General features: G+C 34.6%; 1 protein-coding gene across 11 annotated transcripts in view; it reads right to left on the reverse strand.

Moving 5' to 3' along the window:
- Positions 1–17088, reverse strand: part of LOC134203753 (filamin-A) — a 352847-nt gene that overhangs the window by 283310 nt on the left and 52449 nt on the right. Inside the window, exon 2 of one of the 11 annotated variants that reach the window (XM_062678637.1) lies at positions 3698–3840. The exons of the other annotated variants lie outside the window; for them this stretch is intronic. The gene's annotated coding sequence lies outside the window, so the exon portion shown is untranslated. The remainder of the gene's footprint in view (positions 1–3697; positions 3841–17088) is intronic. 11 annotated transcript variants of the gene reach the window in all.

The following is a 17088-nucleotide window of genomic DNA, read 5'->3' on the forward strand; positions in this document are numbered from 1 at the left end:
GGATTGGGTTTGGATTGGATTTAGACTGGATTTGGATTGTATTTGGATTATATTTGGATTGGATTTGGGTTTGGTTTGGATTTGGATTTGGATTAGATTTGGATTTGTTTTGTATTTGGATTGTATTTGGATTGGGTTTGTATTGGATTTGGATTGTATTTGGATTGTATTTGGATTGGAATTGGATTGGATTTGGATTGTATTTAGATTTGATTTAGATTTGATTTGTATTTGTTTTGGATTTGATTGGGTTTGGGTTGGATTTGGATTGGAGTTGGGTTTGGATTGGATTTAGATTGGATTTCGATTGTATTTGGATTAGATTAGGATTGGATTTGTGGTTTATTGAATTTAGGTTTGGGTTTGGTTTGGATTTGGATTGGATTGGATTTGATTTGGAATGGGTTCGGATCAGATTTGGATTGGATTTGGATTGGGGGTTGCGACCGACAGTTCGGGAACCCATGAACTATCCGATCAACCAAGTCAAGAACGATGTATCCGTGCATCGTTGAAATTCTCAGCAGGAGCATTGAGCTGAAAAGATTTTACTTATTTATTTTATAAGCTTCAGTGGGTCCTTGAGTCGATGTTCTAAATCTCAATGTCAACTCGTGGCATATGGTTCTATAATAAAAATCTTTTCTCGGTTACTCTGTCTTCCTTTGTTGTGCGGTAAGATGTGTGGCTACAATACAAAATCATGCTGAGGGTGACTGAGTTCTAATTCTGGTCGCTGTCTAGGAAATTTTCTTGTATCATCGTGCTAGCCTCATGATATTCGTAAAAAAAAAGGGAATCTTGGCTTAGAAAGCTCAAAATTGATAATTGTGGAAGTGCTAAATGAACACTGCAATATGGCAATGCCCTAATGAGGGATGTAATGCCAATAAGAAGCAGGAGAAGAAGTTACTTTGAAGGTACTTTTGACAAATTTCGAAGGAACTTCTGCCCGCATTTCTGAGCTTCTGAACGCAGTGGTTCTATGCACCAACAAAAAAAAAGTCCATGTCTGCATTCTAAAGGACATTGCTGGACACTATAACTTCTTTAGCCATTGTGCATCTGGTAGATACGTTGATCTTAACTCAAGATCATTTTGGAAGATCATATGCTTATTGAACCGGATTGGGTGTTGAATACTTCATTATGGGGACTTTTCAAAAGACCTGATTGATCTGGTAGATACCTTGAACTGAACTCGGGAGCGTTTTGGAGTACCATGAACATCTCGTTTTCAAGGAAATTTAGTTCATATAATTTGTGCATTTGTTTATTGATCCAGTTTTGGTATATGCCGGTGATGAAGACAATTGAAAAGCCTTGGTTGATCTGGTAAATACCGCCGGCAAAGCTCGAGAACGTTTTGGAATACTTTGAACATCTCGTATTCATAAAAGTTGCTTACTGGCTTGTCGTTCAAGATGACTAAACCTCATAGAGTGATCGAAATTATCATACAATACGGTATGAGACTCAAATATTTCATATTCTATTGCATACTATCAGAAGTGAAATCTTCCCAAAGGTTTTGTATATCTGGGTCTTCAGTGTATAGTCACACCTGACCTCCGATGTTTTTCCTGTAAAGCCAACATCCTGGTGAACAACTTAGCTGACGAGAGTAAAGACCTAGCTCTCTTCTGTAACTTTACACAGCCAATCTAAAACGCTGGGCATATATGACCCATCCGTCCCGAAAAGGTTAAGCTCATTCGGTGATCTGTCCCATACTCCAGTGCATAGGTTCATTATTTGACGTTTGAGCGGTACCGAAATTCATTTAAAATTCACTCGATATATAAAAAAGCGTTCATTTTTAGTAAACACGGCACCGCTTAAACGTAATTTTGTTTATTCGGTGCACTGGATCATGGGGAAGTAAATGTCGTTTACAAGAGGGGTCATATGACCGACAATTTAATATTAATGATAAGTGAAAAGTAAGTGTAAGAAGTGAGAAATAATTTTTAAGAAGTGAGAATTGAGAAATAAGAAGTAAGAAACGGAGCGTGAAAAGTCGTAGGTGCGTGGTGGAAAGTCTGAAATGAGAAGAGAGAAGTGACACTTTTCATTTCTTATTTCTCACTTTTTAATTACCATCAGTCACTCCTCACTATTCACATTCATTGATGTACGGTCAACCAACATATTCGGCCAAATGATCCGTTCGATCCGTTGCGACGAAATAAAAACTACGAAGTGCGAAGTAACAAATAAAAAATAATAGAGGTTAGAAGAGAAACGTATGACTTCTCACTTCTCACTTCTTCTAGCGAGAAGTTAAAATAAAAAGAGAGAAGTGAGAAGTAACAAATTAGAAGTAAGAAGTGAGAGAAGAGATGTGAGAAGTGAGAAATGAGACATTTAACGTTTTACTTCTTACTACTCTCCTCTCACTCTTCATTTCTCACGTCTTACTTCGCACTTCTCATTCCTCACTTCTCAATTATCACCAATCACTTCATATTTTTCAACCAATGGCCAATGGCGAGGGACTGCATCGTCATTTTTTTTCCTTCCCCGAGAGACCGCAAGGACGTGTACAGCGCCGTTGTTGACCACTTAAAATATTAGAGTTCTCGGACTGTGCATATTGAGCTTGGAAAGCAAAAATACCATGCCACTTCCATTATTGGTACCTTGTGCAATTACGATTGCTATGATCAATCACGGAGTAGCAACTACGAAGTGTAAGTTCATCATGCTCATGAATTTCCGAGAGAATTTCTGGATTTATTTCCGAATAAATTTCCAGATGAATTTCTGAATGAATCACTAGAGGAGTTACCGAAGAATTTCTTGAAAAAGTTTAGAAAGGTCGAAATTTCTCCAGGAGTTGTAAATTTTTTCAGAATTTTTGAAGGAATTCCTGGAAAAAAATCCGAGAGAATAACTGGAGAAATTTTGATGGAACTACTAGAGAAATTTCCGATGTAGTTCATGATGGAAGGTCCAAGGGGTTTTTTGTCTTATTTTTTAGAAAATTTCCTGATCGAAACTCTGGAGGAATTTACGAAGAAATACGTTATTCACGAGAAAAAAAATGACTGAAAAATTTCCCAAATTCGTGGATAATAATAATTGAAACAGCCTGAAAATGTTTTAATTGAATAACCCCTGCAATATAGTTCTTCTTTTATTTATGTGAATTTTAAAATTTTAAGTCACTCTAGTTCTTACTGCTGATTTGTTCTTACAATTATTTTGTTATTCTTTTGTTCTGATTTTTCGTTCATGTTAGTTATAGTTTTATAGAAATCACATTTCAATATTTGCTTTCCAAAAAACTTTGATAATTATATTTTCTCCCAGGGGGAGAACGTTGTTTCTTCGTAATACAGACGGTAGACGAAAGAGTTTTATTTTTCCACCCTTGCCTCTCCGTCGCATACGCTGCGCTGTTTGGAACCAACTGACGCTATCATTGTAATGAGCAAACGCCATTAGGTATATGTATACTGATGATATGTTGATTGATTACCCGTGAAATTATTTCTCATCAATTATGAAATTTACAATGGTTTACATTCAGAAATAATCTATTGTGAAATATTGAATGAATTATTAGTAATATCAGAATTCCGTTAATCACTGAATGATTCATACAATAACAGAAGGTGATAATCACCCAGCCTTATGATAGTACTGTATCCACCAATATCCGTTACAAACAATGCGATTACATTTGACTTACCTTTGCTTATGAATTTTTTTTGTTAGCAGTAAAAAAAACACAACCACTACACTTATTCTAGACGTGATTAAAATTTCCTTAACAAAACACTGTAATATTCACTGTCACACTTTATAAATATTTTTTTATATGCAAGGCACTATCTAAATAAACCAAAAATGCACTTCTAATGAACCAAATATCAATCATAATAAGCAAACCCAACACATGATGCAAACCTGTGAGCTTTTATTTACTTTCGAGACGAATGCTGCTTCGGCTCTCGGCTGAACACTGATAAATTTTATAATTTACCACCTTTTTATCAGTCACACATGCATCTTTCTCTCCTGACAGTCGTTCCGATAGATTCCACAACGTTTGCCATGGGTTCCCTTTTCAGCCGTATGCAACAACTGTTCGGTGGAGGTACAATTCAGAGTGCGATGGCGACGGACGCCTTCCTTAGCTGATGGGGCACCAAAGAGAGCGATATCAGCGAAATTGGCTTCCGAGTGTGCTTACTTGGGGCTATTTGTGCGCACAAGAAAGTCGTCGTCGCCGCGTTATCTGCTGGAAATTTTGGCTCATTCAAAGCCGGCAAGCGATATTGCTATCTGTGCAAAGTGTAATTAAGTCTACGATTGATTTGGATTGAAGTACTCGACCGTTTGAGCGGATTGTGCAGTCAATGAATGGCTTAAAGGAATTACCTAACCAAAAAGGCTGAACTTGATTTATGGGGGCTTATCGTGGAAATTGTGATTTCTAGATTAAATAGATTTTTCAATAGATATCTAAAAGTTGCAGTGGGGCATTGTATAGGCTGATTCATGCAAACGCGAAGTGAAAGGAACATTAGCTACCGTCAAATGATTAGAAAATGAATCAATCAATCGTCAAATGAATTGTAAAAAAAAATCGAATATTGATATAATCAAATTATCGAATCCTCAAATAATTAATTTTTAAATCTTTGAATATTCGAATCCTAAAACCTTTGAAGCACCAAATCTTCAATGTTCAAATCTTCGAATATCCAAACCATCAATCTTCGAATCGTTAAATATTCAAAGCCTCAAATCATCAATTCTTCAACTTTTCAAATTCCCAAATCTTTATTCCTTCATATCTTCAAATCATCAAATTTACAAATTTACAAATCTTCTATTACTTCAATTTTTAAATCTTCAAATTCTCAAATCATGCAATCATCCAATCTAGAATCCTACAATCTTTAAATACTCAAACGTTCAAATCATGAAATTATCAAATGTTTAAATCACAGACAAACAGACGTAACAGCTTGAACAATTTTCTGGAAAATCCATCGTCCAACTCCTCTACCACCATCTTGCGAGCATGTTGCACGAAACAATATTTCGTATGACATTGTCACCAGAAGGCGCTGGAGTGAAATGTCAAACTCGAAGGAATACGACGCTAGCGCCTCTAGTTGTGAAACGCGCAACCAATTAAATTCAAATTAATCGTTGAAGTCATGGTCGATGGTATTTGTTCTAGTGTTACGTCTGTTTGTCTGTGTTTAAAACTTCAATTATCAAACCTTTAAATCATGAAATCTTCAATTCCTCAAATCTTAAAATATTTAAATCTTCAAATCGTCAACTCTTAACATATTTGAATATTAAAATCTTCAAACTCCAATTCCACAAAAAAAAATAAAATATCAAAATCTATAAATTTCAAAATCTTTAAAATTAAATCAAAATTTTTAATCTTCGAATCTTTAAGTTTTCAGGACCTCAAATCTTCAAATCATCGAATAGTCGAAATTTCAAATCTTCTAATGATTAAGTCAGAAAATCTCCAAAATCCCCAAATCATCGAATATTCAAATCATCAAATCTTTAAAGCTTCAAATTATCAAATCTATGAATCATCAAATCTTCAAATCATCAAATTTTAAAATATTCAAATAATCGAATCTTCAAGTTTTCAAATTGTTGAAGCATAATATTTGCAAATCAATAAATCATCAAATTTTCAAATCGTTTGATCAACAAATCTTTAAATCTTCACGTCTTCAAATCATCAAATCTTCAAATCATAAAATTTTCAATTGATTGTATCACACCAAAGCTTAAAATTTTCAAATCATCAAATCTTCAAGTATCCAAACCAACAAATCTTTCTTATTCTTAAAAAAATCTTAAAAATTAAAAATTCTTAAATCTACAAATCTTTTAATCTACGGGACATCAAATCTTCAAATCAACTAACCTTCAAATCATCAAAGATCCAAATAATAGGATTTTCAAGTCTTCAATTTTTCAAATCATCAATTTGCAAGACTTCAAATGTTTATATCTTCAAATATCTTCACATCATTAAATCATCATATCTTAAAATTTGCAAATCATCAAATCTCCAAATCATAAGATTATCAAATCTCTACATTTTCAAATCTGTGAATCTCCAAAATTTTATGTTCTCAAATTGTCAAATCACCAAACTCCAAATCTTCGAATCTTCTTTTTTTTTAAATCTTTTTAATTTTTTTAAGTCTTCAAATTGCTGAGTCATCAAATCTTATTATTATTATTAGCTTACTCCTCCTCCTTACTTGTCTCCTTACTTGCAGCCCCAGGCTGGCTCGCCTCCATCATCAAATCTTCAAATTTTTAAACAATCGAATAAGGTACCCCGGGGCAAGTGGGACCTAAAAAAACGCTAGTTCAGCAAAATTGTTAACGCATACTTCGAAAACAGGGTATTTCAGGACATTAACCACGGATACATCATTATATGATTCCGTTTTTGAAGTGTAGACGTGTTGTAAGCCATTTATTCAGTTACAAAAAATATTGGTAGTGATATAAATAAATTTACCTGTGGGACCCACTTACCCCTTCAAACGGGGCAAGTGGGACCTATTCTGCTTTAAACTGTCGAACGAAACTAATTTGAAGAATGTAGATATAATGTTCATGTAATTTCTGAATCGTAGTATTTCAGATCATGGATGGAGGTTTATTGCTTGTCAGACTTTTGTTTTGCAAAAGAAAGGGATTTCAAGGTTAGCAGATATAAAACAAGACAACATCCGGTTTACTGTTTAATTGGTTGTTGTCTGGCTTTCCATTCGCTTACTTTCTTACCAAATGTGTTTGATAGAAAGGATAAGCAAATCTTTGTTCAATTTTCGAATGAATGTTTCTCTGTTCAGGACACAAATTATTACATAAATTAGAACTTTAAAGGAAACGTTTTTATTCAGGCTATGCGCAGTGTTGTAAATTTTAAAAAGATCGAAATGGCCAATTTATGTCTTAAGAACTTTATTTATCTGAAAATCTGTCAATCTGATGCAAAGTTTAAAAATAACAAAACAGTAGACAAAACCTGTTAATCTATTGTTAAATGAATATATTGTTTGCACTGTAAACGGAAAATTTCGCATACTTATAACCATTGCTCTTTTCCATGGGGGAGATAATTTTCAGAAAGTAAATTACACATTTGGTAAATCAATTGTATACTACTTCTAAACAACGAAACCAACGATATCAACTGCATTTGATTCAGATCCATATAATATATGAGTGTCGAAGTTAGTTTTCACTAAATAGTCAACAATCTAAAAACAGGTAAACTGGCTCTATCGAAAATGTTGTTCAAATATGTCCCACTTGCCCCATGTATGTTAAAACTCAAGGGCAAGTGAAAATTGCAGATTTTGGTGTTAATCAAAACTTTTAAATCGTTTTCGGTGTCACACAATTATTTCATTGCTCAAAGTATTCGCTTTCCACATCAATGATCAATTTGAAAACGACTATTTAGTTGGGAATCCATTGAATGAAAATATAAGTAATAGGTTTTGCCGGTAGTTTAAAGTCATGATTAAACAATACCATTAGTATGGTGCCGCAAATGGTTTTGATTCCAAATATTTTTTGTGTCAGGCGAAATCGTTGATAGTTCTGCTTCATCTTTCTAGAACATTGTTACCATTAAAAACGTTCACCGATTAATCGGCAGCCATAGTACCCACTTACCCCGTATTTTCACTTGCCCCGGGGTACCTTATTCAAATCATCAAATTTACAAATTTTTAAATCTTTGAATCAAATTATCAAATCTTCAATTCTCAAATCTCAGAATCTTTACATCTTCAAATCTTTCAATCTTAAAATCTTCAACTTTTCAAATGTTCAAATCTACACAATTTCAAATTTTCAATTCGTCAAATCATCAAACTTTCAAATCTTAAAATTTTTAAATCATCAAAATTAAAAATCTTTGAATCTTCCAATCTTCAAGTCAGCAAATATTCGGAACTATAAAATCACCAATCATGCAATAATACTATCGAACACTCCCAAATTTTAAAATACTCAAATGTTCAAATCATCAAATCTTCAAAACGTCAAATCTTCACATCTTGAAATCTCCAAATTTTAAAATTTCAAAATCTTTGTATATTAAAATCACTGAATTCTTGAATCGTCAACTTATCAAATCTTTGAATGAAGAATCAGATCATCAAATTTTCAAATCTTCAAATTGTCAGCACATCGAATCTTCAAATCAACAAATCGTAAATTCATCAATTCTGCAAATCATCAAATCTTCAAATCCTCTAATCATGAAATTTTCAAGTATTCAAGTAATCAAATCTTCAAAATTTGAAATCGCTGAAGCATCATTTTTCAAATTTTCAAATCAATAAATCATCAAATTTTCAAATCGTTGAATCAACAAATCTTCAAAGCCTTCAAGTCATCTTAATTACCAAAACTTTAAATCTTCAAATCATTGAATATTCAAATCATCAAATTCTCAAATCATCAAATTTCCAAATCTCAAATCTCCAAATCAACTAATCTTCAAATATTTGAATCTACAGGACATCAAATCTTCAAACCATCAAACCTTAAAATCATCAAAGCTTCAAATAATCGGATTTTCAATTTATCAAATCATCAATTCTTCAAATTTTCATATCATAATATGCAAAATTTCAAATTTTAAAATTTTCAAATATCTTCATATCTTTAAATTATTAAGTCGTCAAATCTTCAAATTTTCAAATCTCCAAATCTTCAAATTTTCAGAACTTCAGAATCTTTAAATCTCCAAATCTTTGAATTGTGGAGTCATCAAATCTTCAAATTTTTAAACAATCGAATATTCAAATCATAAAATCTACAAATTTCCAAATCCTAGAAACAAATCATCAAAGTCTCAAAGTCGAGAATCCTCAAATCATCAATCTTTCTATCTACAAATTTCTAAATTATCAAACCATCAAAATATCAAATTTTCGAATCTTTAAAACTTCAAATTCTCAAATCGTCAAATCATCATACCTTAAAATCTTTAAATCTTTAAATCATCAAATACACAAATTATCAAAACTTCAATTCTTCAAATTTTCAAATCATCAAATCAATTCTTCAAAATTAAAAATAATAAAATGCAGAACTTCAAATCTATAAATCATCAAATCTTCAAACTGTGATTCTGTAAGATTTCAAATAGTCAAATGCTCGAATCATCAAATATTTCAATCTAACAAATTTTTTAAATCGTCAAATCACCAAATATTGAAACCAAATCTTCAAATTATCAAATCTGTGAATCTTCAAAATGTCATATTCCGCAAATCGTCAAATCATCAAATATTCAAACCATCAAATCATTCAATCTTAACATCATTATATCATCAAATATTCAAATTTTCCAATCTGTGAATCTTTAAATCATCAAATTTTTCAGTCTTCAAATCATAAAACATTCTAATCATCAAATGATCAAATTTTCAAATCTATGAATTATCAAATCTTCATAAAATTTTCAAATTGTTGAAGCGATAATTTTCTAATTTTCAACCAATAAATCATCAAATTTTCAAATCATTGAATTAACAAATTCTCTAATAATCAAATTATTAAATCTTCAAATTTTCAAACTGACAGATCTTCAAGTTTTCATCATTCAATCTTCAAATCGTTGAATTCAAATGATTATTTATTAAATCTTCAAAAAAGTTAATATTCAAATCTTCAAATCATCAAATTTTCTAATCTCCAATTCTTCAAATCATCAAATCTTCAAATTATCAAAGCATTGAATGTTCAAGTCTTCAAATTTTTCAACCTCCAAACATCAAATTTTCAAAAGTGTAAATAATCAAATATTCAAAACTTCAATTCTTCAAATATTCAAATCTTCGTATAATCGAATAATCGAACTAATTCTTCAAATCTTCAATTTTTCTAATTATCAAATAATCAAATATCCAAAACTTCAAATCTTTAAATATCCAATTCTCCAAATATTAAAATTCAAATTTTCAAAACTGTGAATCTTTAAAATTTCAAATGGTCGAATAGTCAAATCTTCAAATCTACAAATTGTTGAATCATCAATTCTTCGACATTTTTAATAATCTAATATTCAAAACATCAAATCTACAAATTTTCAAATTTTTGAATCAAATTTTTAAATTCTCAAATTTTAGAAACTACAAATTATCAAATCGTCAAGTCTTCAAATCATCAAACTTTCAAATCTTAACATCTTCAATTCATCAAATCTTTAAATCGTCAAATATTCAAAACTTCAATTCTTAAAATCTCCAAAAATCTTCAAATTTTCAAATATTTGAACATTCAAATTAACAAATCTTCATATCTAAAAATTATCATTAGCCATTCATTCTTGAGGTCACCAGATCTTCAGGTCAAGTCTTCAAATCTTCAAAGAATCAAATCTTGAAATAATCAAATCCTTAAATCTTCAGATCATCAAATCTTCAAATTATCAAATATGCAAAATTTCAAAAACTCTGAATCTTCAAAATTTCAAATTCTCAAATCGTCAAATCATGAAATCATTGAATGTTCAAGTCTTCAAATTTTTAAACCACCAAACATCAGATTTTTTTAATTTTTAAATAGTCAAATATTCAAAACTTTAATTCTTTAAATATTCAAATCTTCGTACAATCGAATAATCGAAGCTTCTTCAAATTCTTCAGATTAGCAAAAGATCAAATATGCAAAACTTCAAAATTCAAATATTCAAATTTTCAAAACTGTGAATCTTTTAAATTTAAAATAGTCAGTTTTAAAATCTTAAATTTCCATGTCTTCAAATCTACAAATTGTTAAATCATCAAATCTTCGACATTTTCAATAATCTACTGTTCTTATCATCAAATCTACAAGTTTTCAAACCTTTGAAACAAATTTTCAACTCTTAAAACAAATTACCAAATGTTTCTAACTACGAATTATGAAATCTTCAAGTCTTCAAATCGTCAAATCATCAAACTTTCAAATCTAAAAATCTTCAAATCATCAAATATTCAAAACTTCAATTCATCAAATCTTTAAATCATCGAATCTTCAATTCTTCAAATTTTGAAATCATCAAATACGCAAAACTTCAAATCATCAAATTTTCAAATCTGAAAATCATCAAATCTTAAAATAATCAAATTAAAAAAAAATATCTGTGAATCTTCAAAATCGTCAAATTATCAAATAATCAAACTTTCAAATCTTCAAATCATCAAATCTTTAAATCGTCAAACATTTAAAACTTCAATTCATCAAATCTACGGGCAGCAGGGACTATGTCCAAGGGCTTGACGATCCCTCCCCAGGCCATCTGCGAGTTGTGGGGCTTGCCTAGGATGTGGTGGGGTTTGACAGTGGGCCCTGTTAAACCTCTATAAAAAGCTGCATGTATCCGCAAGTAGGCCCCACCAAAGCGACCGTGTGCCGCTCAAAGCGCACAAGCCCAAGTCCTGGTGTTAGGTGGGACGCTAAACAACCCCTGACACGACGGCCCTCCGACGAGACAGGAGGTTTGCGCAGGCCCAATAAGCCGCCTAGAAAACCAATCATTACGAACAATATAAGAGATAATGCGACTCGATATAATCGGCAAAGACCTAGGCGACGAATACAGGATCACGATTGGAAGCTTGGAACATGGAATTGCAAGTCGCTAGGTTTCGCAGGTTGCGACAGGATGATCTACGATGAATTACATCCCCGCAACTTCGACGTCGTGGCGCTGCAGGAGATTTGCTGGACAGGACAGAAAGTGTGGAAAAGCGGGCATCGAGCGGCTACCTTCTACCAAAGCTGTGGCACCACCAACGAGCTGGGAACCGGCTTCATAGTGCTGGGTAAGATGCGCCAACGCGTGATTGGGTGGCAGCCAATCAACGCAAGGATGTGCAAGCTGAGGATTAAAGGCCGTTTCTTCAACTATAGCATCATCAACGTGCACTGCCCACACGAAGGGAGACCCGACGACGAGAAAGAAGCGTTCTACGCACAGCTGGAGCAGACATACGATGGATGCCCACTGCGGGACGCTAAAATCGTCATCGGTGACATGAACGCACAGGTAGGAAGGGAGGAAATGTATAGACCGGTCATCGGACCGGATAGTCTGCACACCGTATCGAATGACAACGGCCAACGATGCATAAACTTCGCAGCCTCCCGCGGAATGGTAGTCCGAAGCACCTTCTTTCCCCGCAAAAATATCCACAAGGCCACATGGAGATCACCTAACCAAGAAACGGAAAACCAAATCGACCACGTTCTAATCGACGGTAAATTCTTCTCCGACATCACGAACGTCCGCACTTACCGCAGTGCGAATATTGAATCCGACCACTACCTCGTTGCAGTATGCCTGCGCTCAAAACTCTCGACGGTGTACAACACGCGTCGAAGTCGGACGCCGCGGCTTAACATTGGGCGGCTACAAGACTGTAGACTAGCCCAAGAATACGCGCAGCAGCTGGAAGTGGCACTTCCAACGGAAGAGCAGCTAGGCGCAGCTTCTCTTGAAGATGGCTGGAGAGATATTCGATCCGCCATTGGTAGCACCGCAACCGCTGCACTTGGCACGGTGCCCTCGGATCAGAGAAACGACTGGTATGACGGCGAATGTGAGCAGTTAGTGGAAGAGAAGAATACAGCATGAGCGAGATTGCTGCAACACCGTACGAGGGCGAACGAAGCACGATATAAACGGGCGCGGAACAGACAAAACTCGATTTTCCGGAGGAAAAGCGCCAGCAGGAAGATCGAGACCGTGAAGAAACGGAGCAACTGTACCGCGCTAATAACACACGAAAGTTCTATGAGAAGTTAAACCGTTCACGTAAGGGCCACGTGCCACAGCCTGATATATGTAAGGACATAAACGGGAACCTTCTTACGAACGAGCGTGAGGTGATCCAAAGGTGGCGGCAGCACTACGAAGAACACCTGAATGGCGATGTGGCAGACGAAGATGGCGGTATGGTGATGGACCTGGGAGAACGCGCGCAGGACAGAATTCTGCCGGCTCCGGATCTCCAGGAAATCCAGGAGGAGATTGGCCGGCTGAAGAACAACAAAGCCCCTGGGGTTGACCAACTACCAGGAGAGCTATTTAAACACGGTGGTGAGGCACTGGCTAGAGCGCTGCACTGGGTCATTACCAAGATTTGGGAGGAGGAAGTTTTGCCGCAGGAGTGGATGGAAGGTGTCGTGTCCCATCTACAAAAGGGCGATAAGCTGGATTGTAGCAACTACCGCGCAATCACATTGCTGAACGCCGCCTACAAGGTACTCTCCCAAATTTTATGCCGTCGACTAGCACCAACTGCAAGGGAGTTCGTGGGGCAGTACCAGGCGGGTTTTATGGGCGAACGCTCCACCACGGACCAGGTGTTCGCCATTCGCCAAGTACTGCAGAAATGCCGCGAATACAACGTGCCCACACATCATCTATTCATCGACTTCAAAGCCGCATATGATACAATCGATCGGGACCAGCTATGGCAGCTAATGCACGAACACGGTTTTCCGGATAAACTGACACGGTTGATCAAAGCGACGATGGATCGGGTGATGTGCGTAGTTCGAGTTTCAGGGCATTCTCGAGTCCCTTCGAAACCCGCAGTGGGTTACGTCAAGGTGATGGTCTTTCGTGTTTGCTGATCAACATCGCTTTGGAAGGGGTAATACGAAGAGCAGAAATTAACACGAGTGGTACAATTTTCAATAAGTCCGTCCAACTATTTGGCTTCACCGACGACATAGATATTATGGCACGTAACTTTGCGAAGATGGAGGAAGCCTACATCAGACTGAAGAGGGAAGCTAAGCGGATCGGACTAGTCATCAACACTTCGAAGACGAAGTACATGATAGGAAGAGGTTCAAGAGAAGACAATGAGCCACCCACCGCGAGTTTGCATCGGTGGTGACGAAATCGAGGTGGTAGAAGAATTTGTGTACTTGTGCTCACTGGTGACTGCCGAAAATGACACCAGCAGAGAAATTCGGAGACGCATAGTGGCTGGAAATCGTACGTACTTTGGACTCCGCAAGACGCTCCGATCGAATAGAGTTCGCCGCCGTACCAAACTGACAATCTACAAAACGCTAATTAGACCGGTAGTCCTCTACGGACACGAGACCTGGACGATGCTCGTGGAGGACCAACGCGCACTTGGAGTTTTCGAAAGGAAAGTGCTGCGTACCATCTATGGTGGGGTGCAGATGGCGGACGGTACGTGGAGGAGGCGAATGAACCACGAATTGCATCAGCTGTTGGGAGAACCATCCATCGTTCACACCGCGAAAATCGGACGACTGCGACGGGCCGGGCACGTAGCCAGAATGTCGGACAGTAACCCGGTGAAAATGGTTCTCGACAACGATCCGACGGGCACAAGAAGGCGAGGTGCGCAGCGGGCAAGGTGGATCGATCAGGTGGAAGATGACTTGCGGACCCTCCGTAGACTGCGTGGTTGGCGACGTGTAGCCATGGACCGAGCCGAATGGAGAAGACTCTTATATACCGCACAGGCCACTTCGGCCTTAGTCTGAATAAATAAAATAAATAAATCATCAAATCTTCAAATCAACGAATCTTCAATTCTTCAAATTTTAAAATCATTAAATACTCAAAACTTTGGATCTTCTACAAATCATCCCAAGTAGCACACGCAACATCTTCCAAAAAACACATTGTTTCTATTCAGTTTCATTCAAGGCATTGGAAAACATCAAAGCACGAAAAAGTTGCATCAAGATGTCAAAAACATTCGATTTGTGATCAATGTTTCATTACCATTGCAATGCAGTACGTGTTTGACATTTGGAAACAAACAACCAAAGAATACTGCACTTTATGTTGCATACATGAAACAAAATCATCAAGTTGCATATTTTTTACCATGTAACTTCAATGCGTCTTGTCAAAATTTATTTGTTTGTTGAAATTATGTTGCAGATAAGTTAAGTGTGTCTTCATGTTTAATTTAGCATCGCTCAACGTTTTGACAACTCACATTTTTTTCCGGTGATGGTGCAAACAAGTAACAGACTCCCCGAGTAAAAAGCTACATAATCGTTTGGTTTTATGATGAGTCACCATGCAGTCCCTTCGAAGTGATGAATGGTGCTGTGGTGGAGTGAAGGACTATCAATCACAAGATCCATAAATCGAATCCGGTTTTATATTTTTATTTTTTATTTTTCCGCTATAGTATTTTGCAACATTATTGTAATTTTGCTGCAATCGAAGGATGTTTCCGTAGGCTCCACCTCTTGCGCTTTTCAGATTGCAAGAGAGTTATATTTGTTGGCACATACGCAAAGATTGTTCCTCTCCGAATAGTTGCAACACAGTGAAATGTTCAGTAGTGAAACAAGTTGTGCTGGTTGGGATCAAATCAACAGAATTTCAAATCTGCAAATCATAAAATTTTCAAATCTCCAAATCTTCTAATAATCAAATTTTAAAATTTTCATATCTGTGAATCTTCAAAATTTTAAATTCCTCATATAATCAAATCATCAAATATTCGAATCTACAGATCTTCAAATCATCAAATTTGCAGATCGTTGAATCATCAAATCTACAATTATTTTTTAAATAATCGATTATTCAAATCAAATCTTTACATCTTTAAATAATCAGGTCTTCAAATTTTCATTCCTTGAATCATCAAATCTTCAACCTTCAAATTTTCGAATCTGTGAATCTTCTACTATTTCAATTTTCCAATCCTTAAATCTTCAAATCATCAAATTTTCAAATTGTTGAATCATCAAATCTCCAAATTTTCAGATAATCGAATATACAAATAATCTAACCTGCAATGTCTGAACAATTCAGATTTTAAATCTACAATTCTCCAAATTTTCTAAATTCCATATTTTCAAATCTTCAAATCTTCAAACCTTCTAATACATATTCGAATATTCAAATCTTTAAAATTTCAAATTACCAAATCTTCAAATTTTCATATCTAAAAGTTATCATTAGCCATTAATTCTTCAAGTCACCAGATCATCAAGTCTTCAGATGTTCAAATATTCAAATCCTCAATTTTTTTAATCATCATTCTCCAATTCATTAAATCTTCAAATTCTCACACTTTTGAATCTTCAAATCTTTTGATATTCGAATCCACAAATCTTCAAATTTTAGAATTATCAAATCTTCAAACCACCAAATATTCAAAACATCAAATCCTCCAATCATGAAATTTCCATAATTTCAGATCACCAAATATTAAAATATTCAAATCTGTGAATCTTCAAAATTTCAAATACCTCAAGTCGTAGAAACATCAAACATTCATCAAATCTTTAAATTTTTCAATATGTATTTGAATCAACAAATCTATAAATTTTAAAATTTATGATTTTTCAAATCGTCCAGTTTTTCAATCTTCAAATCATCAAATGTTCAAATTTTAAAATCTATCAATCATCAAATCATCCAATCTTCGAATCATCAAATCATCAAATTTTTGAATCTTCATGTCTTCAAATCATCAAATTTTTAAATCTATGAAGAATAACATTTCCAAAATTGTCAAATCAATAAACCATGAAATTTTCAAATCCTTAAATCAACAAATCTCGCTTAACTTTTCAAAAGGACCTAAGTAACATTTTTTTCATGAATTAATTTGAATACTGCAATCAATACCTTTCATGTTGTTCTGTTGATTGCGCTATTCAAAATAATTCATGAAAAAAATGTTACTTGGGTCCTTTTCAAAAGTTAAGCGAGAAATCTTCGAAAAATCAAATCTTCAAATTGTCAAAGTTTCAAACCTGCATGTCTTCAAATAATCAAATCTTCAATTCGTAGAATTCAAATTTTCAATAATCAAATTTCCAAATATGCAAATCTACAAATCACCAAATAAAATCATCAAATATGCAAAATTTCAAATCTTTGAATCTTCAAATTATTTAAAATCTTAAAATTATCAAATCATAAAATATTCAAATCATCAATTCTTCAGTTTATCAAATCTACAAATTAAAAAAAATGTGAATCTTCAACATTTCAAATTCTCAAATCGTCAAATCATCAAATCTATCAATTTTCAAATATTA

Source organism: Armigeres subalbatus, chromosome 1 (genome assembly GCF_024139115.2).
Source record: "Armigeres subalbatus isolate Guangzhou_Male chromosome 1, GZ_Asu_2, whole genome shotgun sequence".
In the NCBI taxonomy this organism is placed as follows: Eukaryota; Metazoa; Arthropoda; class Insecta; order Diptera; family Culicidae; genus Armigeres; species Armigeres subalbatus.